General features: G+C 39.8%; 1 pseudogene; it reads left to right on the forward strand.

Moving 5' to 3' along the window:
* The first annotated feature begins 785 nt into the window (after window positions 1-785).
* LOC137037176 (uncharacterized) lies at window positions 786-10002 on the forward strand (annotated as a pseudogene).
* Window positions 10003-27931: the final 17929 nt, after the last annotated feature.

A 27931-nucleotide genomic window follows, 5' to 3' on the forward strand; every position in this document is an offset into this window, starting at 1 on the left:
CTAGGTCCTCTCAGATGTGTGTGGAAAACTTGGCAGTATGAACCTATATTTGTGCTAAAATATGGAACGCCAAAAGTGCCAAAATCTGCATAAAAAGTTTTCTCCTCTCTCACTACCCTCAATGGTGGGGTGGCTGTGAAAAAGCAGGCCACCTCTGCCCTGCGTAGTGCTGGTTCGGTCGAACAGACAGCATGCTTCACAGAAGAGTGTGCTCAGTCAGTGCTAAACTGCTTGAATACATTCAAAGACAGGACTTTTTCAGAGGCTCCTGGGGCATATGACACCCTAGAACAGGTGTCAAGGCATGCTGTGGTATCTCCATCATGCTGTCTCCCTCCACCTTCAAAGTTTATGTTGCTGCTATATCAGCATATCACATAAGCATGACCTGGTTGTCAGGTTCCTTAGGGGGGGCCAGAAGGTTGAACCCTCTTCTGCCTCCCTCTATACCCTTTCGAGACCTCACTCTGGTGCTCAGAGCACTTCAGAATGTCCCGTTCGAGCCTTTGCAGTCAGCAGATCTAAGGATTCTGTCAATGAAGACTTTGCTGTTGGATGCACTGGCCTCCATCAAGAGAGCAGGGGACTTGCAGGCATTTTCGGCTGACAAATCGTTCCTAGAGTTTGGGCCGGCCAACTCCAGTGTAACACTGAGACCCCGGCCTGGCTATGTGCCCAAGGTTCCTACCACTCCCTGCAGGGACCAGGTGGTGAACCTGCAAGCGCTGCTCCCAGAGGAGGCAGACCCAACTCTAGCTTTGCTTTGCCCTGTCCGTGCATAATGAATGTACTGGATACAAAGCTCTAGGACCTCAGACCAGCTCTTTGTCTGTTACGGAGGCCAGCAGAAGGGAAAGGCTGTATCCAAGCAGAGAATGGCCCACTGGATACTGGATGCCATCACCTTGGCTTACCAAGCACAAGGCATGCCTTGCCCACTCAGGTTGTGAACTCACTCTACTCAAAGTGTTGCATCCTCCTGGGTGCTGGCATGTGGCACCTCGCTGACAGATATCTGTAGAGCTGCTGGCTGGGTGAGACCGAACACGTTCGCTAGATTCTATAGCCTTCGTGTTGAGCCGGTATCCTCCTATGTTCTCATCTCAAATGGGTAGTGGCACTGAGTGGCCCTGGCTTAGTTTCAGCTTGCTGCACCTAATGTGCTTATATTGCTCAACAGGGCAAACCCTGTTGAGCTCCTTCATCACCCTCAGCAACCGGACATGGCAGAGCATCCAGTGCCAGGCTTTTTTACTTTCTGTATCCTTGAGAACCGGGGCTAGGCTGAGTGTCCATATGCAGTGACCCCGAGGGGATCCCATATGTGTATTGTCCATGGTTCAGGTCCTATCGGAAGCCTGTGTCTTTCCCTTGGCAGAGCCGGTTCTGTCATCTCTGCCTGGTGTACTCCTCCTATTGATGAGAGCCACCTCTGACACTTCCATATGCACGACCCTACAAGGTTAGTCCATATGTGTATTTGGCACTTAGAAACCTCCTGTGGAGGATGTGGCCTCCGCAGTGTTTCTTTTCCTATGGAAAATGCACAGTTTCCCAGTGATATCCAAGTTCACTGAGTGGGCAATGATCGCCTTCTCTGCGTAAGCCCTTCCCCACCTCCCATAAGTGATTAGGAGGCTTATGTAGGATACTGGAAGGGGGAGCATCTATGGCATTTTGTTAGTGAACCCAATTCGTCATTCCTCTGATGAGACAGACTGAAAGGGAATGTCTCGGTTACGTATGTAACCCTCGATCCCTGAAGGAGGGAACGGAAACGTCTCGTCTCGTTGCCATAGCTGCTGTGCCACTGCTGGGGTGCCCAGGTCACCTGCTCAGCTCTTCAGTGAAAACCCGACATGCGCTTGCACCTGCTGCTCATTTATACCTGCGCTGCAAGGCAGAGCTCATTTTGTTTACACTCCAAGTAGATTGGCCTCTCTAGAAAGATCCAAATTTGGATCCGACAAGACATCTCCATTCCCTCCTTCAGGGAATGAGGGTTATAAATGTAACCGAGATGTTATTTCATTTGTATCTTTGTTGCATTGCATTTGTTTGTGCTATTGCTTGTAATCTGATTATTTGTTCTTATTTTATTACTGACTGTTTACTTGTTTTTAACCCTTAAATGCATACCTCGGGTCTTTAGTGACCCGGGACATCATTCACTTTAATTATATTAAATTGTAATCACAGCATTCATCACTGTGAGCTGTACAATAGAGTTGGTTGGTTGTCATCATCAACACGCAGACGTAAGTATTGGTACCTGTTTATTTATAAATCCATTTTGGGTCTGCTGCCTCTATATCTTTGCTCTCTTACCCAACACAAACCTGTTGAAATTTATTCTTTGCACTCCCAGGATTTGTATACCCTTTCAGTTACACTTGCACAAACTGAATTTGGAAAACAAGCTTTTCGTTAGGGGGCACCCAATGACTGGAACTTTCTACAAAATTACCTGAAATTGCAGACCCTGTTGTCGATGAACACTTTTAAATCTTTTCTTAGTGAGCTGTTAAAGGAAGAAACTATTTATAAAAGTTTTTAAATTGTTTTGATGAGGTTTGTCTTTGTGTTATGGTGATCTCTTTCTTTTTCTTTTTTTTTTGATAATGCTGTGCTGTTCATCTTGGCCAGGTGACTTCTTTAAAAGAGATTTTTAATCTCAGAAAGTTTTATCTGGTTAAATAAAGGGCAATAAAAAAAAACTTGATTTACGCACAACCATCACCTTGTTATCATGTGGGTATTACGTTGCTTCCTGATATCACGTGCATATATATATATATATATATATATATATATATATATATATATATATATATATATATATATATATGTATACACACACTGATCAGGCATAACATTATGACCACCTTCCTAATATTGTGTTGGTCCCCCTTTTGCTGGCAAAACAGCCCTGACCCATCGATGCATGGACTCCACTAGACCCCTGAAAGTGTGCTGTGGTATCAGGCACCAATGTGTTAGCGGCAGATCCACCTTGCCCTGATAAATTAATTGAATTACTTTTTCAACATATGTTAAAGCATTACTTTTCCTTTTTTAAACACTAGAAAATAATTTTGTACCTCTCACTGAGAGAAAAGTTCATATAATGGCATCCGTTAATCTCTAATTCCTACTATTCGCCATTTCTTTACTCCAAGCATACGAGTTATAACAAGAGGAAAGTGTACTTACATTGCTGTCGATACTTGAAAATTGCTTGAAGTTACGGGATGTGTAATTGTGCAGTGCTGTTGTTGATTCATTGTATAATTGACGTGTGATTGAATCCAATGCGCAGATTCAAACAAATATAAGGACATACCATGGTATTCCAAACAAACCAAATAAAGTGCGTTGCTTTAGTAACTTTCCACCATTGAAAAACTGTATTGGCTTGGCGTCTTTGATTACCATGCTCCTGCATAACGTGCTTCTATCTACCACCAGCATAGATCATGATGCAATCAATAGGTGTCACTAACATTCACTTCTGCTGGCTGTAATTAAAGGGCCATACTCCTAATTTGGCTCCTACAGATCATGTTATCAGTATGTTTTGGGAAAGTTTCCTGCTCAGAGCAGAGCAGAGCTCAGATCAACTTCAACCTTGATGAAGCTGAAACGTGTATCTGTGTATGTGCGCTAAGTGTTCTGTGCAGGTCCTTTGTACTGATGGACAACTGGCACTCTGAGACCAGCAGACGCCATGTCATGACCCCAAAAGGACATCTGGTACCTAAATCTAGGGTCCCCTCATCAGCATCGGGACGAAGGGAGATATGCATCTAACTATCTGTCCATGTGTGGAAGATTACCAAATCTGTCTATTTTTCTTAGCCAATCAGAATCATTCAACCTGAAGTAATGATGTAGTTATTTGACTCTGTTAGAGTATAATTGTTATGGAAATGTGAATGTAAGCAGAGCGGCCTACGAACTCCTTGTGAGACTTGAAGCTGGCTTTTGTTGATGAAACTGCAAACTATTTTTCATTACATTTTTCTTCAATGTATTAATTTGTTTTTAAACTTTGACTCCGGGTCTTTATTCAACATATCTGGTTTCAAGGGTCCTAAACTGTTTATCCCCAACAACTGCAAATTATTTACAACATTCATAAATTAACTTAACATAAACATAAATTAACATAAATTAAATTAACACCCTCAACATTAAAGCTATATAGTATATATTTAGTTGAAATTCATATGAAGTTTTGGTTTATAAATGAGCCAATTTTTCAACCCACTGAGAGTGAGTTCAGTCTTCCTAATTTGTATGAATAACATTGTTCTAGTCCACATGCATTGATTTCACATCACAATATATCTACTGTAGGTGTTACTTATGTTGAGATCACACCAATTTTCCACTGTAATGTGAAGTTTTGCTCTGACTGATTGTAAGTTTTCAAACAAAGAATTTAAACTGTCATGAAATAAATGGGAAAACCTGGCAAAATTACACATTTGCCATAACTTTGCCCTACTTGTCTGTTTCATCTCACTTTAGTTCATAAATGCTTGCTTTTTGTTTTTATTTTGGAAATGGATGAATGTTTACATAAGTTCTTTGATTGGGGCTGTCTGTCTGGAAATTTCCCTCGGCGCAGAGGTGCTTTTCCACCATTAGTCTGTGGTGCATTGATCCCATGCCCAAAGAGCTCTTCTTTGGCTACCATTGACAAGGCTGTGAGCTCTGCGGATGGTCTTTATGGTGACATGCCTCCACATGTGCTCATTAGCTCAGGGTCTCTGGAATTCATCTCAACACATCCACCTCAACAGCACACTTACTTTCCAGGGAAATTGTCCAGTCCTAATGGTTCACACATGCCACTTGTTAAATTGAGCAGCTGAAAGAGAAGGAAAATTATTAGACTGGCCACCTTCTCTGTTTTCCTTTTCAGGTCCTCGCTAGACAACAGACTCTTCCCATGTCATTCTCATTTATTGCTTGCGTGTCCTTGCCTCTTTGCTTGGCGAGACCTTGGCTGTGGGCTGGACAATCTATGAAATATCATTCTCAATTATACACAAATATCTGCTTAAAAAAACATCATATTTGGGACCACAATCTCAAAATAGAATTAGGGTCAGACAGCACAGGGATAACTCAGAAATGTCCCACAAAACATCTTGAGGTACAACTACCCATTTTCCAAACAAAATTGTGCTGGTGCTCAGTTGGGGGAAGTGAACTTCTATTTTAGAACCAGGCCGCATTTCTCCTGACTGGAGAGCTGAATGATGATGTAACTGTCTTTAATACAAACCATGCCCACAAACAAACATAGCACATCATGACAGTTGTAATCAAGACTAGTTAATTCAAGTTCAGACTGAGACCAGAAAAGGGTTGAGTAGAAGACAAGACCGAGTTCTCATGCTACCTGAAAATATGGTCTTGGACTCGGATGCAAAAAACAGAGTCCGGTATGAAATACTACAACTCTTTCTCTCAGTTGCCATGGCCACAGCTGCCATCATTCATGCTTAACATAGCTTGAATAAATAATCTGAATCAAGTGTAGTTAATGTCCATTCACACCAAGATCGATAACTATAAAGACAACTATAACGATAACTATTTTACCATCCACACGAATGGACAATAAGACTGTTTATACTGCAGAATAATGAAATACTGCAGTTATGATGTCTGCCACTTTAAATGCTTGAGCTCTTTAAAGCCGAGTGGATTCTGGTTGGCTGTCAATGTTTTTATCATTCATTTGCTGAAAAAAAAAAAAAAATCACTCTGAAAGTTTCCATTCCATCTATATTGTTTCTCTGTGTTGTTATTCTGATATTTGTGGTACATATTCTTTTTAATTTATTTGAAGAATTTTTAAAAGCTATATATCATTATCCTTGTAGTTTTCTCATCCCTGGTGTGAATGGGCCTTTGGTGTTATTACTGATGAATATTTGATCGCATACTGTAAATTGTACTACTGAATTACAGTTCTCCAGAAACGCCAGACTTAATCTCCCATCAAAGACAAAATAATCACACAGTATTATCTACAAACAAATCATGGCATTAAATGAAACTTGTATTCTGTTCCTGCCTTTCTAATTTTTTAAGCAACCTATACGCTGAATGCTGTATACTCTCTCAAGGACAATTTTATTAAGAAAATTGTGTCAATTATGCCCCTATTCCATTGTTATAGCTTGCCTTAGTATTATTTTGCTGTAGACAGGTTCTGCAAATGGTGTTTTCTAAGCAGAAGCTGTCATCTATTTGACATTAATATAAAATGACATCAGAGCAGTCCACCTTTAAATTTAAGAAGTATCGAATTCTTTTACATTCACGTCAGATAATTTGACCCTTCCAGCCAACCATACAAATAAAAATCCTGTTTCATTGCTACAGTTTAATGTATCAGTGAAGTCTGTGAACTCGCTCATGGTTTAACCTCTATTTTACCTCTGCATGTTTATCAACTATGATAAATTGCTTAATTCCTGGAACAAATTATGAAGCACATTAACCTCCTGACCCTATCCTGCTTCTTTTATTGTGTTTTAAATACCTCATCTCAATTTATAATCATATTCTCATTCCACAAACCTTGCCAATTGCATCCATAGTGCCAAATTAGTTTGCTTCCTCGTCCGCTGCTCATTCCAGCCGGCAGTCTATCACAACCGCTTGTAATAGTTCCGCGTCCTCTCCGACCGTTATGGTTACCTTTCCTCCTCCCACAGGTGAGTGTCTCACTGCTTCCTCTGTCCACACTTCCAACATTTCTCTTCCTCCTGTCTTTCAGTCTCAGTTTAATTCATCTAGCCATGGAATAAATAATTTGAGGCTACCTTTGCAAACGGCACCCCTTCCCCCTTACCCCCCCTCTTCCATTCCTTTCTCCTCTGCTATCAGAGCAGACCCAAGCGTGAGGCTGCCTCCGCAAACAGTCCTGCCCCCCCTCCCATTCCTTTCTCATCCGCTATTGGAGCAGACCCAAGCGTGAGGCTGCCTCCGCAAACGGTCCTGCCCCCCCCTCCAATTCCTTTCTCATCCGCTATTGGAGCAGACCCAAGCATGAGGTTGCCTCCGCAAATGGTCCTGCCCCCCTCCCTTTCCTTTCTCATCCGCTGTCGGAGCCGATCCAAGTGTGCCTCCCCAAGCAATATATTCTCTGGCCTTATTCCATCCAGCTACTGCTTCAACTGTTCCTCCCAACATATACACTCTCAACTGCTTCTGCTCTTCCAGTTCGTTCCAATGCCGTTGCTATGGATCTACCACCCGTCTCCACCCATCTACGCTCCCAGATTTTAGCAGGTGCGGACATTGATCTCTCTTCTCTCCTCCCCTCTGTGTCAATAAGTGAACCCTATCACACCCTTGACTGTGGTCCTATTACGTTCAGTCTGAAAAATCCAAATTCCAAATCAAATCGTATACTTACCATGGCTGAATTTTGTATCGCTTTTGGAAGATGTACAGAAATTATTTGTTCTGTCTTCCCCTCAAGGCGCATTTTTTTAACCATCATAGCTGAACTGTCCCACTCCTTCGGCTGTACCCATTTCTTCACTTATTACAGGCTTTTTTCAGCCAAATGCGCAGCTCGAGTCACCCAGTGGAATCAGTGTCCTTATTGGGGAGCTCTTGACCTTGAGCTGTACAATAAGGTTTTTCTGGGTTGCCGTAGCATCTGCAAACCTGCAATAATCGCTGCAAATATCTACGTGTGTAATTTCTGTGGCGGAGCTTATGCTCGCTCTGTATGCCCTGTCTATCACTCGTCAGCAAACTCCAATAAAGAATTGAGAAAGTATCTCATTGTCTCCTCTTTAGCGCACAAACTGGTGAATCACCCAGATCAAAACTTCACACAGTATCTACTTACAGGTTTAAAGGAAGGTTTTAATCCTGGTTTGGAAAGCTTGCCTACCACTAGCCTTATTTGCAAAAACCTACAGTCTGCAATAGCCGAACCTGAAGCAGTTGACAACCTAATAGCCAAAGAGCTAGAGTCTGGATTTATGATTGGCCCCTTTGATACCCATCCGTTCAAATTGTTTCGGATTAGTCCCATCGGTGTAGCCACAAGGAAATTTTCAGGGAAAAACGAATGATCATTGATCTCTCTGCTCCACACTACAACACTTATCCAAGCATTAACAGCCTCATCCCGCTAGAAGAATTCTCCTTGTGCTACCATAACATAGACCAAGCCATTAATCTAATCAAAAATGCAGGTTACGGAGCCTGGCTAGCAAAAGTTGACATTACTTCAGCATTCAAAGTCATGCCCATTCATTCAGATTTTTGGCACCTTTTTGGCATTCGCTGGAAAGAAAAATTCTATTTTGCTATTTTCCTGGTGCATCTTCTGGATGACTTTCTCACCATTTCCCCAAGCTTCTTTCCTCCAGCTGCTCATCTTTCCACTGTTCAGTAAGTTTTTTTTCTAAATTGGGAGTTCTACTGTCCCCAGAGAAAACATCAGGCCCTACCACATCCCTAGAATTCCTTGGAATTAACCTTGACTCTGTTAAATTCCAAGCTTCCCTTCCCAAAGACAAAATAGGCACGATAATCGCCATCTCCTCCAATCTGCTGGAAGCACCTCAGAGATTTGCTATCCCTGCTAGGCCACTTAAACTACGCCATGCATATAGTGCCTCAAGGACGCCCTTTCATCTCTCACTTGCTGTCTCTTGCATCTTCCATTCAGGAATTGGATAATTTTTTGTGGGGTCACGAATGGTCTTCTAAAAGCATAGAATTCCAATGTGATAATCTAGCCACTGTTCACTGCATTAACAAAGGCTGTTCAAATTCCCCTGAAATCATGCCTCTCTTGAGACACCTCACCTGGTTATCCACCTGTAGACAGTTCATCTTCAAAGCCGTTCATATTCCAGGCCACCAAAACCAAATCGCTGACATACTCTCTCGTTTTCTGTTTCAGAAATTCAGAGCATTAGCACCGGAGGCGGACCCAGACCCAACCCCAGTTCCTCCCTATTCAGACTTGATATTCCTGTAACTCACCCACTCAAACATCTCCACACCTCATCTCTGGATTCAATATTCCATGCCATCTCACCCAGAACATTACAATCCTACTGGACAGCTTGGAGAGCTTTCAAACAATTCCATTCCTCCTACACCCAGCCTTTTCTCAACTTTTCTCTACTTTCAGTGTCTTCATTCATCTCATATCTCAACCAGATTAAGTCCATTCAACCCAGTACCATCAAAGTTTATCTTAGCGGCATTCAATTTTTCTTTAAACGAATCTATGGCCATCCATGCCCTGCCTTAACAAACCCTCAGATCACACTCCTTATCAAAGGAATTAAAAAAACCCAACCCCACTCATCCTGACTCTAGGCAACCTCCAACCATTGATCTTTTAGCTAAATGCCTGACCTTCCTCCGTTCTGGTTATATGCCCCCCGATACAGCAAGAACTCTGGATGCTATGTTTACCCTGGCCTTTTCCTCAGAGTTTCTGAAATTACAACCAATTCTAAATTCAACCCAGCCATCCACCCAACCTTCTCCGATCTCCAAGTTTTAGACACAGACACCATCCGTTTCCTCCTCAAATGTAGCAAAACTGATCAATTAAAAAATGTCCATTTCATCCATATCTTCAATCTTCCAACACCCATCCACCCATATCAGTCTCTTTCCTACTTCCTTGCACACAGGAAGGTCCAGATCTCCTCTCCGCTTGACCCGCTTTTCATTGATGAGAACAACCTTCCAGTAACTAGGCATTGGTTCTATAAAAAGCTTAAACACATCCTCACCCACTCTGGTATCCAGGCTCACTTGTATTTATCTCACTACTTCCGCATTGGAGCAGCCACCACCGCAGCCCAAAAAGGTCTGCCAGATCATCAAATCAAACTACTGGGTCGGTGGTCCTCAGACGCCTTTCAGTCTTACATTAGTTCTGACCTCAGCCTCATCAAACAAGCCCATCTAACTCTCGCTTCTCTTTAAGATAGCTGTCCCACGAAACTCAATCCAACATATGCCTGCCAAATCTTGCTTTATTTGATACTGCCGCTGCAGTGCTCCGCCTAATTTGATACTGCTGCTGCAGTGCTCTGCCCAATTTGATACTGTCGCTGCAGTGCTTCACATGATACTGCCGCTGCAGTGCTCTGCCTAATTTGATACTGCCGCTGCAGTGCTCCACCTAATTTTGAGACTGCTGCTGCAGTGCTCCACTTGATCCCATGCTGCCGCCGCAGCGCCTCACCTAAATTAAAACTGCTGCAACAGTGACCTGCCTACCTCAATACTACCACTGCAGTGCCATCTTCCATTCCTTCTTTTCTCCAATTTTGGGGGGTCTTCTGGATTATTGAAATAATTTCACATGCCGATTACTTCCATGATCATGATCTGTTCTATAATTCTATAATTCCTATAATAATAAATCCTATAATTCTCGATTGCTGTCTAAATTCTGCATTTATTTTTTTGGGGGGCAATTGGAGCTTGATTAGGATATTCTTTCCGAGCCCCTCTATAGCAGACAGCAAGCCAAATCTGTTTACCACTTACGCTAAGATTTTATGGGCACACAAACTTGTGAAATGTAAATCACAATCAACCAGTCATTTATAAACAGCTCCTTAGAACACAACAATTCTTCCCGTATAGACTAGGAAGTCTGAAAATCTGTCTCTGTCACTGTTGAGTGGTTGAAGAGAAGCACACGACAAAGAAGAATTAAATTCCAATAACATTGAATTCAAAAATGCATGACAGGAAGATTCAGGGAAACAGAATAGCATCACTCTAACATCGACATTAAACAATACAGGACATTAGAGTGCAGAAGGTTTTAGACATAATGGAAGCTGAAATGGTCAAAATATACTGTAGTTTATCTAATTATATAGAGTGAGTTGTTCTTTCTTTCTTTCTTTCTTTCTATACAGTACTTCAGCCTGTCTGGCCATCTTTCTCAAGCTATTGTCAAAGTTTTGTCTTGACCAGCTGACTGTACATCATTCCTGAATGACAGTGGGGAATTATTTAAATTAATGTCAGTAAATTATGGAGTGCTGCAAGGGTCTGTTTTAGGCCCCCTACTATTGCCAATATACATGCTGCACCTTGGTTTTTCTCAAATGCTTTGGCTAAATTCTCAAATTAGACAATTTCTCAAAACAATTAGTTTCTTGTTCACATCAGATTTGGATTTCTTATTGAATTAAGCAATTTGCATGTGTTTTGCCATGTGTGCAAAAGAATAAGTACAACTGTCTACAATTTGCACACCATCTAAATGCACATGTCTTGTTGATCAAAACTGATGAGTTAATTCTCAGTGAAATTGTCAAACTCTTCACAACTTCTAAACATTATTTAATCATAAAGTCTCCACATACAAAATGATCCATTCAGTTATCAAAATCTGTCAGAAATGCATGTATGTTCCATAAATACCTCCAATATGGAACATTTGTAATGTCTGCTGAACTGGCAAATGCCATTGTAATGAAATAGGAATAACAATCTTGCCAATCAAGTTTGGATGCATATAGTAGGCTATATGGAGTTTTCCCAGCACATTCACTGCCATTTTTGAACTCGGAAAAACGTCTAAATCCCTAAACAGCAACAGCAGTTTATTTTTGTAGAAATGTGTTACATATAAACTGAAAATTCACAGTTGCTTGTTGTGAAACAGCAAGATATGTAAGAATGTTTGGTGTTAAGGGAAGACATAATAGTGTGTCAAAATGAACAAGCAACTGTGAATTTTCAATTTACATGCAACACATTTCTACAAATATGTGCTCTATAAATAAAAATGTCCCACTTTATATTAGGTGTCTTTAACTACTATGTACTTACATATGAATGAATAATTTGATACAGTGCACTTATTGTGTACATGTTTTTACATTGTACTTATAATTAAAAAAATCCTGCATGTAATTACACCTGTAATTACATTCATAATTACATTGTTGACCCATCCATTACACCGACCTTAACGTACTCTTAAACCTACCCATACTACCAAACCTGTCCCTAACCTTACCCATATCCCACTTCATTAGCAGCAAATGTGTTTAGCAATACAATATGAACACAATAAATACACTGTACTTATGTTTTTATGTAAGTACATAGTAGATAAGGACACCTAATATAAATTTTGACCAAATGTCCATTTTCTCTTTGAGTACTACAGTACTGACTTACCAAAGTAAGTGAGAGAGTGAAGAGTGTGAACTAAAAAGTAGAAAGCACATGAAATTTGTGTTTACAAAATATTTCTATTGTGGAAAAAAAATGTCTAAACATTTTGACCAGTATGTATGTGTAACGAAGCCGGACTCAGGCGGAGATCCATTTGCAAGCTTTTATTCAATGTGAGCATAGTCGTTCAGGCTGGGTCGATCAGGGGTAAACAGGAACAGCAAGGAACAGGCAGAGTCGTAATCAGAGTACAGGCAGTAGATCGAGGACAGGCGGATATCATTCACAGAACAGTATAACAGGCAAGGGTCAGGACAGGCAGCAACGGGTCAAGAAACAGGAACAGGCAGTAACGGTAACAGACAGGCAGGAAATAATGCTCGGAAATTATACAGGAGTAATCAAGACTTCGTGATTGGATGGTGTGAGTGAGAGTCCTTTTATAGTCCAGGTAACAAGCTGCAGCTGGGTGTAGTGATTAGTGAGGAGTGTGTGCATGGCTGTATGTGGCGACAGGTGATTGGTGTAGAGTGAACATGTGACTGGCAGGGAGGATTGTGGGAAGTGTAGTCCGGGAACTGACAGGAACAGACGGTGATCATGACAGTATGGAGCCCCACACATAACATGCAAGAAAAAAAAAAATAAAAAATGTGCGCATGATTTACTAATTCGTTCCCTTTTTCCCTCAATTTACTAAATCATGCACACAACTTATTTAAACATGCACATGATCTAGTAAATTGAGGGAACTAAATAGTAAATTGTGCGCATGTTTGACTAAATCGAGGGAACAAATTAGTAAATTGTGCGCACAATTTAGCCTGCTCCCGGGGCTCCTTAAGTATGGCTCACACGATGACAAAAAGACTTTTTATTTTGGTGGCATTGGCCAATTTACTGACACAAAAAAATGAATTAAATGTTTTGGGTGAGTAACCACATTTTGCAGCCATGTAATAGAGTTCTGATGTTTCAGCAAACATTTGTGACAGTTGCACTTACAATTTAGAAAATGTAAAGACTTTTTCAAGAAATGTGGAAAACTGTATTAGAGAACATGGGATTAGTTTTCACAGTTAGGCTGATGATACTCAGTTATATATTCACGTCCGGATGAAAAATTATCCAAGTTGACAAAGTGTGTTAAAGATTTAAAGATATAAAATATTGGATGACCAGTAATTTTCTTCTGTTAAATTCAGATAAGACTGAGGTATTACTTATTGGACCAATAACATGCACACAGAATCTCTTAGAATACAATTTGCATCTAGAAGGATGTACTGTTACTTCATACTCTATAGTTAAAGGCTTGGTGTTGTGTAAGCAATAAGGTACGAGAGGCTGTGCTGTATCGAGCATGACTGAAGGGCTTTATTAGGCACAACGTGAAGTGGAGTGCCCTCAGCCCCTTTAGCGGTGACTTATTCACGATACAGCACTAGCCTTGAGTACCTTAAAGGATTAGTTCACTTTCACATTAAAATTTCCTGATAATTTACTCACCCCCATGTCATCCAAGATGTACATGACCTTCTTTCTTCAGTCGAAAAGAAATTAAAGTTTTTGATGAATTCCAGTATTATTCTCCTTATAGTGGACTTCAAATGACCCCAAACGGTTGAAGGTCAAAATTACAGTTTCAGTGCAGCTTCAAAGGGCTTTAAACGATACCAGACGAGGAATAAGGGTCTTATCTATCGAAACAATCGGTCATTTTCAAAAAAAAAAAAAAAATGTATATGCTTTATAAACACAAATGATCACCTCGCAAGTGTTTCTGCCAGACTGCCTTCCGTATTCTTCAAATAGCTTATGCTGTAAGTCCAACACATTCCCTATTCAACTTATGGAAAAAAATGGAACTGACGCTGTAATTTGAATAGGGAAGGTGTAGGACATAAAGTGTAAGCTTTTTGAAGAATACGGAAGGTGGTCTGGCAGAAGCACTTTCGAGGCGATCATTTGTGTTTATAAATGTTTATTTATTTATTTATTTATTTATTTATTTATTTATTTATTTATTTATTTTTTAGAAAATGACCAATAGTTTCAATAGATATTGTTTAAAGCTGCACTGAAACTGTAATTTTGACCTTCAACCATTTGGGGTCAACTGAAGTCCACTATAAGGAGAATAATCCTGGAATGTTTTCCTCAAAAACCTTCATTTCTTTTCGACTGAAGAAAGAAGGACATGGACATCTTGAATGACAAATTTTAATATGAAAGTGAACTAATTTTATTCTTAATTTTATACTAACTTTATTGCTTTTATAAAACAGTTACCACACAATACAAATATTAAAGCCAGATATATGTATCAGTGCAACTTTCATGAAGTAAACTTTTTCTAAAAGCCTTCCTTCCACCAGAAAAAATAGTCCCTGACCGTGAACAGCAATAGAAGTTACATTTTCATGCCATTAGATGGCGGCAAAAGCTATCTTTATGAGTGTGGAAGAATTTACATCAGATGAAGAGCACAACTTTCATTGCGAGGATCAACTTGGTTGTGAATAGTACGTTTTTTTTTCTTTATTTTAATTGTGATATAGTGTCTATGAATATTAAACTGCAAAAAAACTAAATATGAATCCTGCAAGTTTTGTGTGTCTCTGTGTGAATGAATGGGGCAAACGTGCGTTTTGTTTACTACACAAAACTCACATCAGTGAACATGCAATATTGACTATTTCCAAACTATATTGCTATACTGAGATGAGTTAAATTGACTAAAATAAAATGTGTAAGCAATATATTAAACTGCACATTAACATTTAGGCTCTATAATATAACAAATATAATACATAAAATGTCATAGAGGTAATATGAACATTTAGACCAGGGATGGGCAACTTCAATAGTGATGAGGGCCAATATTTTTTCTCCTTCATACCAAGGGGCCAGATTACTAATCCATACTCGCACCTTTAACACTGTTTTATTCAATTTACTTTTTATTAAGGGAAATCAATGTATAAATAATGCATCTTGTTTTTAAAGATTTTATTAACTATAAAACATGTGCAATTATGCTGATACAAATGGGAAACCGTTGTCAGTTGACAAGCAATATTACCCCAACAAGCAAATGTAAACATCTCAATTGCATTATCTGTAAATTTGCAACAAACAAATGTAGTTCTCCTATTTTTGATTACAAGCATACAGAACATTTCAACTCAACTCAACCTCAGAGAGCAGTTAAAAAGGGCTTATTAAAAAAAAAAAAAAAATCAAAAATTACCATAATCCATATCCACATATTACCAAATACATAGTAATGTGTCAAATTTTTTGACCAGTACTATATATAATTTAAAATATAATAGGTATATACAAAATTTTCGTCACATAATGTGCAATAATACCTGCATGCATGAGGTCACAAAAATCATGTTTTCTGTTAATAGTAGACATTATATTAACGTTAATCTAATAGCTTATGATCCTATTATCAGCATGCTGTCACGTTTAGAGTTTTTCATCTGCTTTCATGTTTTTCCCTATCTTCTGTTACTTCGTTAGTTTTCTAGTTTGTTAATTGTTTCAGTTCTCCTCATGTCTATTTGTATCCTAGGTTACTGATTAATTAGTGTCTTCAGTTCAGGTGTTTCTTGTTAATTAGTATTGTTAACTCCTCTGTTTGGTGTGTATTTAAGCTCTTAGTTTTGGTCTATTCTTTGTCTAACTTTGATATGTTATGTGGTGTTAGTAAGTTACTTTCCTGGTGATTTTTGCTGTTCCTAGCATGCCATTAATTGTTCTTGAAGATATCTCCTTTGTTGTATGTATGTAACACGATTTATTTCCAGGTATAACTGTGTACTCAATTTCTTTGACTCTCATTCATATTGTTAACTATATTATAAAACCACAAAATAAACTACTTTTGTCCTGGTGCTCTTTCTTCTCACATACCTGACTAAAAAGGCTCATTATGCAGCTCATTATGTGGGTCATTGTCTCCTCAGGTTTGAATCACAGCCTTATTCAGGATTGACCAGTGTTTTTTTTTTTTTTTTTAAGATCACTTTGAAGCAAATTCTAGACTTCTACATTTAGTACTATAAGAAATTAAAGTTTGCTCTGACCAAACTTCCTCTCTGAAATCTGTATTAAACTATGCTCCTTCCCTGAAAAGAACTTGATTATCATAAAGACAATTCTTTCCGATCTCCGTAATCTGTAAATAGTACCACCTGAGTGACTATATCACTTATAGTATGGGTGCGGCAATGGGCCATCAAGAACCATCCTGTGTTAAAAAGAATGCATGAATATGAGAATCAAGGGTTTTGGGTTATCTTATCACCTCACCATTTGGGTGTGCCCATATGGTAAAATATCAAATGTAGAGAATACTGTTCAGTCTGACTCTGTTGAATCTGAAGTGTTGCGTTGAATCTGAAGTTGCTTGTACTTTGTTACTGCTATTCTGGAATAAAAGTGCTTCACCGAGATCAAAGTGTTTTTTTTTTTCTCCAAATAACTATGCATAAATGTAATTCTGTCAAAAATAGACATGTACATGTTGCTCACATTATGGTAGCCTAATTTGTGCTGAATACAGTGTAATGACACTAATATGCCATAAATATGTTTATAAGCAACTGTAAAAAAGCACAAATGTTAGGTCATGTCAACTTCTCCAGGGCCCCAAAAACCCACAGACCCCTGAAGGTTAACCTCTGACTGCAACACAACAGTGCTAGCAAGCTGTACATAAAGAGAGGAGCTCGAAGAGCGAAGGCTTCTAATAAAATGACTCTCTACAGTGAGAGGAAGCCTACCAACGATCTGATTAAAAAAGGTGACCAAGGAGGCTCGCCGAGAGCCTAACCACTTAGACCCAGGCCGAGCCGAGCTGAAACCTGTCAGGGAGGCATAGAGATGGCCTAGCAAGTTGACAATAAAAAAATATAACTGGGGCTCAGCCCAATCTGGATGCACCAGAGGAGGCTCAACTTAGCGCTACTGATCCCAAAATCTCTAAGAGAATGGAGACCTCCATAAGCTGACTCTCAAAAAACGAAAGGAGGCCTAACTACATTCTATACCCAAGGAGGCTCAAAGGGAGCCTACAACTCGGAAAAAAGTAAGGGCTGGAGCTCCGGTGGAGAGGAGGCCTACATGAACAATAATTCTTAATAAACGGTAGGCCTAGTAACGTTATATAAAAGAGCAGCCAAGGAGGCTCCAGAAAAGCCTAGCAACTCTTCCAAGCTCCTGTTAAGGAGGCACACAGAGTGCCTAACAATTTGGCACTGCCCTGGGCAGAGCACCGAGAAGCAGTTTCTATAAAGCAGTTGCCAAGGAGGCTCCAAAAGGAGCCTAACTACTTGATAACACTGCTGGCTAAAGCAGGGGCCTCATAAGAGAAAATACAAGAAAGGCCTAACCTGATGACACTCCAAGCGAGAGGAGGCCTAACATTGTCCTAAACTCAGAAAGCTTACCAAGGGGGCTTACTCTGTGTTAATTTATACTGTGTAATGAGTGATTGTTGAAGTATCAGTATTCAAGACATTTGTTTCATCCTGTTAAATTAATTCAACTACTAAATTATGAATTATTATTGTTACGTTCTCTCTTCCTGACCATTGTTTGAAACATGGTAGGGAGGTGGGTGCTGTTTGTTTTGTTCGTTTTGTCCTGTTTATGTTAGCAGGAAGGGAAGTGTAGTGAACAGCAGACATGATGGCACCAGAAAACCTTTTGTCCCACTGTGATTAAGACAAAAGTATGTGATAGGACCCTCAACGACAACTAAATGACTATTGTAATCATAGTAAATGCTTATGTACTCTTTCATACCAGCATCCAGAAATACCACAATTGATCTCCCATAGACTCCTAATAACCCATTCATTGCTTCATCCAATCCGTTGCTCATCTACTTGGCATTCATTTTGTTAATGTCCATTTGTGTAGTAGTTTGTTGTTTCTGTTTGATTATTGATTCAATTTTCTTAGTTGTTTAGTCAATTACCTTAGTAGTATTTAGTAGTAGTAGTAGTAGTAGTAGTAGTGTGATATTTTACTCTTGTATATCATTTTGGTAATAAATTAATTTTTATTGCAAACTGTGTCATTCTTGTGTTGATAATCAGAGGCTCTACAAGCTGCCCAAATCTCACTAAATCCTTCAGATTGGTCAGATGATAAACTTCCTCCAATTTATAAAATTCTAATTCAGTCAACAATCTTCTATGATTGTTCTTTATTGTCAAGGTGAGATTCCTTGGTTGGTGCCCTGAAATATAGGAAGGAATCATGACACTTTCACACTCTACTTAGTTGATGTGTGACCAAAAACTCAATATTAATATTTAAGACCATGAATCACTGCATTTGCGGTGTAGGTCGTGTGAGGCTAATCCAAAATCACTACAGAAGTTTTTGTATTTTCTTTGTAATCTGTTTTCCATGTTAGTCTGTAAACATTAGTTAGTTTTGCTTTTTGTTATTTGTTTTGACTTTTACCCCTCCAGAAGTTTGCTCTTTATTTATTCTCGTTTAATAAATACATTTCCTTGCACTTTAAAAGTGTTTTGTTGTTGTGAAATTCTTTGATAATGGGGAGTGAGAGCGGGGACTCCAGGGATCTTTTTATTAGGATTACGGACAGTTTAGTTCTAGACAGTTTAGTTGTCTTTTCGGTGGGTAGCAATTATTCCTATTAATCTTGCTTTTCTTGAAAGGGTAAAAGCAGTGATGAAGGCTAAATATGGAGTCAGATGTTTGGATGAATGAGTCACAGGCTAAGATGAAGGAGTATTATGACCGTAAAAGTGTCACTCGTTCTTTCCAGCTGGGTGATTCCGTATTGGTGTTAATATCCACGCCAGATCTGCAGCCAAAATTCTCAGGCCCTTACACAGTGACAAATAAATTAAATGACACAAACTATTTGATTTGTACCATCAGAGGAAGTCTTGAATGGGTCATCTTAATATGCTGAAGTTTTATGTAAAAGGTGAGCCTGGTCTTGCTGCTGCTAAGCCAAGTGGAGTATCTATGCAAGAAGAAGAGTGCGTGGAGTTCACATTGTCTATTAGTTCCTAAAGCTGACTCATTGGTTCATTTCTGCATTATTGCAAGGCCAATACAGTGACCAAACCTGATTCTTTCCAACTTCAATGTATGGAGGACTGCATAGACTGTGTTGAACCTGCAAAGTCTGTAATGAAATTAGACCTCTTGAAGGGATACTGGCAAGTACCCCTTACCCCTCAGACATTAGAGATTTCAGCTTTTGTTACCCCTGATGATTTATTTTAGCCTCCACTCTTCAAACTACCCCTGATGCAGTATTCTGTTAAAGCATTCGGAATGCGCAATGCGCCATCAACATTCCAATGTTATGAATGGAGTTGAGAAATGTATAGTTGGTTGAAAATAATATGAGTTGTCATAACCAAAACAAAATCTTCAGCATGGTGACAAAGCGCTTAACTGAGTACTTCATGAGGAACAATTATATCAACAACTCTGTCCAAAAGGGAGGCATCCCAAAGGTACCAGGCTGCTTGAAGCATACAGGAGTCATCACACAGTTATTGAGGGAGGCCAGAGAAACCAAGGGTAACCTAGTGGTGCTGTGGTTAGATTTGGTAAATGCCTATGGCTCAATTCCCCACAAAGTTGTCAAGAGTGCTCTGCAGAGGCACCATGTTCCTGAAGGCATCAGAAAGCTCATCATGGACTATTACAACGAGTTCCACCTGAGAGTCTCAACAGGGACAATAACATCTGACTGGTGCAGTTTGGAGGTTGGCATCATCACAGGCTGCACTATTTCAGTCACCCTGTTTAGCCTGGCAATGAACATTTTGGTCAAATCTGCAGAGTCAAAGTGTTGAGGCCCAAAATCAAGATCCGGTATCTGCCAACCACCCATATGAGCCTTTATGGACGACTTGACGATTACAACAGAGTCAGTACCAGGTGCTAGGTGGATACTGAGGGGGCAGGAGAGGCTGATAGGGTGGGCAAGGATGTCCTTCAAGCCTGCAAAGTCAAGATCTGAAGTGCTGAAGAAGAGAACATCCAAATCCCAACCATCACAGAGTACCCTGTTAAAAGTCCCAGGAAAATATTTGACGAGACACTCAAAGTCAAAGATACAATAAGATACACCCGTGCAGAGTGTGAGCAATGGTTGCAGAAAGTTGACAGGAGTGACCTTCCAGGTTGATTTAAAGCTTGGATCTATCAGCACGGCATACTACCAAGAATCCTCTGGCCACTGCTGCTTTATGAATTCCCAATTTCCACCATTGCCGAACGGGAGAGGGTACTCAGCCAGCTCCTGCGAAGATGGCTGGGTTTACCAAGAAATATCAGTAGTATTGCTTTGTATGGGAGCTCCTACAAACTGAGACTCCACATGAAATCTATTGTGTTGGGGTGCTTCTCAATATCCCTCCTCGTTTCCTCGCTCCTCCATCCTCCATCCTATGACACGGAAACCGATGGAGCTCAGCCATCTTGATTCAATTCCTTCCTTGTTTCCTTCCCTTGAGCCCTGAAGGGGTGGAGCTAAGACGCGAGGAAAGGAAGCGAGGAAAGGAAACGAGGATGCACAAATAAGATTTGAGAAGCACCCTTGGAGTTCAAGGTAATGCAAGAGAAGTGCTGCAGTACCATGAATCCTCAGACCCAAAGGTTACCAGAACAAGAGTTGCAGTAATAACAGGAAGGAAATTGAGAGCAGAAGCTGCAGTGGAAGGAGCTGAGGTGTGATTACGACACAAAGTGCTGGTGGGAGCAGTTGCTAAAGGACAATCTGGCCTTGGAAGCCTTGAAGTCCCATGCCCAAGAGAGGGAGAGATGTCAGCTTATTTAAGATGAAATCAGGGCAGTTGTAGAGGAGGAGAGGATGGACAAAGCAGTAGGGATGAGACAGTAAGGCACCTGGACCAGATGGGAGCAGGTGATGGAGCGTAAGATCATCTGGAATGATCTCTGAAAAATGGATTCAGAGAGCATCAAATTCCTCATTATGGTTGTCTATGACATCCTCCCAAGTCAATCCAATTTGCACCACTGGGGCCTTGAGGAATAACCAACCTGCTCCCTCTGTGAGAGAACGGGCACACTAGAACATATCCTGAGTTGCTGCAGTCAGCTCTCGCAGACAGTCATTATCAGTGGCGTCATGACCAGGTCCTCAGGATAATAGCAGAAACCATCAGCAATACTCTTAACATCTGTCGAAGGACAGGGTCGAGCAGGAACACTATTCAGTTTGTCAAGTGTTGGCCCATGGAAGTTGGGTGTTGGCTTTGTAGGCCAGTCACAGGGCATTCAGTGCACTTGGTATCATAGGAAAGAGATGAAGGAGAGCTATTCACACTACTACAGACACAGCTGAGAAAGTGTCTAGGTGGATTGCAGATCCGTGTTGCTGCTAGGGCATAGGTCGTGGTCTGATCAACCTTGGTTGGGTCACCAGGGTGAGGGTGTATGATATTCGAAAGACCCAAAACATCCTGTGTCCCCAGGTAATATCACTGATGATGTGCCCTAACGTAGCATCATTAAGATGTTTCTGTAAGTAGGATGCAAATGATTGTGTTATTTTCTTTTAGACAAGACATTTTTTTTTAGAGTGAGTTGCTTGAAATGTTATGAACAGCAGCTACACTAATTATTTTCAATTTGCTTACTGTTTCTGCCTCTGCCCATCTCAAGGTAACTAAAGATTATGTCAGCTCCAGTTTGGATCCAGCCTCTCATGAAGATTTCAGATGTGACCCAACACCTGTGAAGAAATTATACCAACCCATGTGAGGACTTCAGATGACTCCAACTCTGAATCAACATACACAACTGCCAACTTTTCTATATATTGTAATCATAACAATCACAGCTTTAATAATTTAAATGTTGCTTTTAATGAGCTCATTATTTCTGCCTAAATAAATACATGATGTTAGCTAAATACATGATTTGTATTATCTTAGATTTCTGACACATGGACAATGCTATGACACAGTCACCTCTGATTACTCTAAATTGTAATGTAGAAACATGGATTTTCTATAAAGCTATGAAATAATATCCATTGTGAAACGTGCCATACAAATAAATGTGAATTAAATTTACTTCTCCTGTACACCTTCATTTATACAATAACATACAATGACATTGCTAATAATAATGAACAATTTAAATAATTTATCAATTTATCAAACAAATCAACTGACTATGGACCACTAAGGCTACATACAGGATCTGCAAAAAAAGTCAGTCCTTTTACTGGCCTCAGGTAAAACGAGGCACCATCAATTTAATAGGAAAGCTTAGAAGGGAAAGAGAGCAAAGGAAGATAAATTGATGAGAAGCACATGGGCCACGTGCTCATATTTTAACCACTGCGTGAAGTTGAGACACATGGGACCTCTTTACGACCCATTACTGTAATTTGTTCCGTCACCCTCTGCCAGCATTTAATCCCTGTCTTAAAGAGGGCTGCTGTTGCCTGGCAACAGCCATTGCCACGGTCACACTTGCATCTGTATCTCAGCAGACTGCTGAAGTGGATGAAATGTGTGCAGACGTGTCGGAGGATGACACCTGTGACTGAACGCTCTGTCAGGGACAAAACAGGAGTCATTAGCCAGCATATCATGAGTGAACACTGCTTCAAAAAGACAAAGAGTGGATATTTTAAAAGTGCCTTTAGCTCAATATTTGATTTATCTTTTAACATTCATCCCAGGGAAGTAAGGCATGGGCAAAATTTTGTTTTTATTTAGGAGTTTCAATTTTAATTGAATTACCAACATGCACCAAGGTATGCTGAAGTGGAATTTGAATCTGAAGGACTGGCAAAATTTCAAACAAGGATTATTAAAATCATCTAAACCTTCTGGGAATGAATGTGTATGATAACATATTATGGATAGTTTATGCTGAAAAATTAAATATTTTAGTAAAATAAGACTGAAATCCGTTTGTTTAGTTAAATAAATATTAATTAAATAAAAATAATTAAATAAGAATTAAAGAATACATTTACATTTATTTAGCAGATTAATTATATAAATAATATAAATATAAAAAAGCAAGATTTACATGTCTTATCAAAAAGATGAAAAACAAAATCATCAAATCATAATCAAATGTCATTTTGTCATTTTTAATCATTTTTCAGTTTGTTGGAAATTATTAAGAACTAATTCAGTATATACATTTCTTTGATTCTAAACAATAAAAATGAAAAAGATATTTTATGCAGCCATGACATGGATCATTGCCTTGAAGGAAAGTGTCCGAGTGGTAACAACCCCTGTGGTGTAGCCAGACAGCTCAGCTTTTGTGGATGGGCTTGCATTTTCCCAAAGAGTTTTTGGGAAAAAGTTCCGTTCTCATAAACACAACTGTGACCATCAAAGGCTTTCTTTTTCAGAAACTCTCCAGAAATCACAGCCGTTTGCCCAAGGCATTTCATGATTTGCTATTTTGACATAAAACTGAGATGAATAGGATGAATCAAACTCCACAGGCAAAAATTTATGCCGCTTAATTTTCCCAACTTTAGAAATAAGACATGCTTTTAGAATATATTTAACCTTTACAAACATTTAATAATTTTTAATTAGTTATTTAATACCTTTAATTATTTATTAGTGGTGTCAGGAAATATTGATTTTATTGACTGTTTTACTATTTGTTGTTTACTTAAACAAATGCTTGAATCTGATCTTTTTTTTTTTTTTTTTTTGGATCATGTTATTAATCTGTTTCCTCTATTTATTTTCTATAGTTTATACCAAAGAAAGTTATATTGGAAATGATCTAGTAGTAGTCTGGAACAATACATAAATTCTACAGGACGAAAGCCAGTCAATGTCCTTTTCAAGCTGTAAAATATCTGAGGAATTCCTGCTGGGATCTGTCTCAATAAGGACAAAAGAGCATCATAAATGTAGTCCATATGACTACATTTTATTCCAAACTTTCTGAAGCCTTAGTAGATCCATGTGAAGAACTGAAGAAAATAGACTGAAAGCCAATATAGGCTATTTGACTCTTTCACACATGAATTTAAAATATTCTGGTTGACCCCCCCGGAGTGTGTTTTTTTTTTTTTTTTTTTTTTTACATGACCATTATTTTAGAACGTTTCCCTTTATTGTGTCCATGGCAACATGTCATGCTTGTCAAGTGACACACCACAGCCACAATAACACTATAGGGGATTTCGCAACGGAGGAACCTTTTCATAGGTCCTAGAACTATTGGCTGAAGTACCCGGATTTTGCTGTGTTTGCACAGCAGGAACTAGGAACGATTTTAGTTCTAGGAACTCCTTTTGGGGAATTAAATTAGCTCCTACTTTAGAGTAGGGTCTAAACCAGCTCTGTAGGAACTATCAGTGACGTAAGTGTACACTGATAAGTGCACGTAAGTGCACATTTAGTTTTTCACTTTTTTTTCAAAATATTCACAAATTTGCTTACCATTGTCATCAACTATCTGATATTCAGATTCTCAGATACATGCAAGTGAGTGTGTTTTGTCATTTAAAACCCTTTATAAATGATCCTGATCTTGATCTGTAACGTGAGATGTGCGCCGCCATGCTTGTTTGCACCTCAGTTCAGAGAGTCCTGTCAGTCGGAATAAATGCAGTTCTCCCGAAATACATGTAAGTAAGTGGCCCGTGACCTAGGAGTAGAATAGAGTGAACTTTATAGTTACTTAAATCGATGTGGCAAACCGGGCCATGGCTAACATCGTGAGGGAGTATCATTTGAACACCGAGCTCAACACACTTGAGTATGTAGCAGCCGCAGTCATTGCAGGCAAGATGAAGGATACTCCCAAGAAGGCAAGAAAAGAACCACTGTGGTAGAGAAGGCTTCAGCAGAAGGTCGACCAAAACCACAAGAACCTCTCCATCTTCAGTGAGCTCAAGCTTGGAATCGCCAGCAGGCATGTCCATAAGCAGATCAATCACATACTTAGGAAGGAACAAAAGGACTACAGCAAACTCGAGGAGTTCTTCCAGGACATCAAGATGAAGCTGAAGGTGAAAGCCCAGAGGTTGCGAAGGTACAAAAAGTGCCAACAACAGTTCTACCAGAACAAGCTGTTCAGAGATGACACCAAGAAGTTCTACCAGCTTCTAAACAAACAGCATGACGGCATCCCTAAACTGCCTTCATAACCTGCTGTCAAGACATTCAGAAGCTGCATCCTCAAGGACAATGTCAAACACAATGCCGAGGCATCTTGGTTCAAGGATGAGGAGAAAGGAAACTAGAAAGTAACACCACAAGCCTGGACGTGCCGTCGTGCTCATCAAGCGAGCACAGAACTGGAAATCTCCTGGTCCAAACAAGTTGCAAAACTTCTGGTTCAAGAGTTTCAATGCTCTACACCAACACCTGACAAGAGCCATGATTGCTCCTCCTCTTGCTTTGGACAGTCGTCTTGCTGAGGCCTCCATTCTTAGAGCTCAGTCCATGTAGCTAAACTGGGTCATAAGGCTCTCTATGAGCCCCTTGGCAGAACCACGCTTAGGGAAGTGTTGTTAGGTTTCCTCTCGATTTAGAGAGTCGTCATGCTGAGACCTCCACTCCCCAAAGTTCTGCTTAAGATAACATGTCCAAGTTGTGCGGCTCTCTGTGAGCCTCCTTGGTGAGGTGGCGTATAATGTAGTTAGGCTTCCTCTCACTATAGAAGGACATATTACTGAAGCCTCCGCTCTGAGAGCTCCATGTAGGTTGTGGACCCGGTTGTAGGCACTCTTTTGAGCCTCCCTAGTTAACTGTCTTCAAGATGGGCATCGCTAGGCTTACTCTCATTCTAGAGAGTCATCCTGCTGAAGCCTCCACTCCCCAGAGCTCCGTGTTTGGATAGCAGTATCGAGTTGTCAGGCTCTTTTGTGAGCCTACTTGGTAAGCATTCCTTAGCTTAGAACATAGTTAGGCCTCCTCTCATTTTAGGGAGTCATCTTGCTGAGGCCTCCATTCTTAGAACTCCCCTCAGATACTGTATTGGGTTGTTGGCTTTCTGCAAGTCTCCTTGATAATATAGTGTTGCTAGATCTTCTCTCATTTTGTGAGTGGTTTTCCTGAGATCTCCACTCATAAGGGGTATAGTGTCCCCTAAAGTGACAAGCAGGATATTCCTTCTCCTTGGCCATATTCCCTTGAAGACATTTGGAAAAATACCTGTTCCTGAGGTCTACCTGGATGGTATGTATGGTTTCTGGCCCTAGGGAATAGTAAAAAAAAAAAAAAAAAAAAAGAGAAAAAAAGGCTGAACAGAGGACATTCTGCTGGCAAAAAGAAAACACCTCGGAACACGTCAAGAACGAGTATCAACACTTTTTGAAAATCATGAGAACTGAGGGATTTATTTTCAAGGAAGTGTGTCTATTAATGGGTATAGTTACAGTAATGTCTTCAGCTAGTCATCTTGAGATCCTTTCCATATAATCTGAATATATATTTTTATATTTTTGCCTAGAGTGAATGTTTTATGAACAGTGGGATAGTCTCTCTCTCTCTCTCTCTCTCTTTTTTAGTTAATAGAAAGAACCATATTCATTCACATATTCAGTCACGCAGAGCTGAAGCACAACCAAAACAAGGTACTTTCGCAAAATGCATGCAGTTTTGTTCTTTAACCACTAGAGTGCCAAAAGTTACATAGTGTTTGTTTGTGGCTTTTTTTTCTTTTTTTTTTTCTTTTTCTGAAGAAAATATTTTTAAAATGTTCACTTCACTTCTCTACTGTAGAAAATGAAAGAGAGTATCTCTTTTCTGAGAATCTCTGGTGGAGATCTCAAAGATGCTGAACCTTTGCCACTTACACAATGAAATATGAGCCCGCTTTATCTTTCACGTTGGTGTGAGGGTCCACAGTCTGTCTGTCTTTACTGTTTTTGGCAGGCATTTTCCTCAGACAGGCTAAAAATCAAACAAATCGCACTGGCCAACCAGCGTAACTCACAAAGACATACTCACAGTCTTGGTCTCATCTTTACAATCCTAGCAGTACAAAACCCATCTGAAAGATATTAACAGAGGGAAACCTGGTTTTGGTTTCCTAAATTAATGTATTCCAAATGAGCATGTCACTTTACATTTTAAGAAAATATTGAGAGTATCCCAATCAAAACAAAACAGGAATTAATTGAAAATCCAGCATTAGTGTCAGTTCTGGCAGGTCACCTCAGTCAAGCACTCATCAGCTGACTCACATCTGACTCACGTCTACCTATAGGAATATGACGCCTATCACAGCATCCATATATAAGCTCTTCAGTATTATCAGCATCTATTGCATTCTTAGGAGCTAATTAAATGGTGAATTCGACAGGCAAAACAGCATCATCTCACTAGGAATCGTGCAATTGGGTTCCCCACATGGATTTCACCTCTTGAACACGCAAATTCACCGCACTGATCATAAGCCGCCTGATTTGGTAGTGACTGAGTTAACATTAGCATTGCTTCTCACATCGCTGCAATTAGACATGGACTCGAAGTTATACTACTGACTCAAGAACAAGTTCAGATGGATCTGCACTCCCCGCATGAAGAAGGATATCAAGAGAAGATCAAGCATCCACGTCACAGCCAGCTATTTCACTCTCCTTCATCTCTGAATGTTTTTAAAAGCTAAGCTAAGTTCTTTTTAATGGTCATTGTTTTAAAGCTATCAGGTATTAGCA

This window comes from Chanodichthys erythropterus, chromosome 15 (assembly GCF_024489055.1).
Source record: "Chanodichthys erythropterus isolate Z2021 chromosome 15, ASM2448905v1, whole genome shotgun sequence".
Lineage (NCBI taxonomy): Eukaryota > Metazoa > Chordata > Actinopteri > Cypriniformes > Xenocyprididae > Chanodichthys > Chanodichthys erythropterus.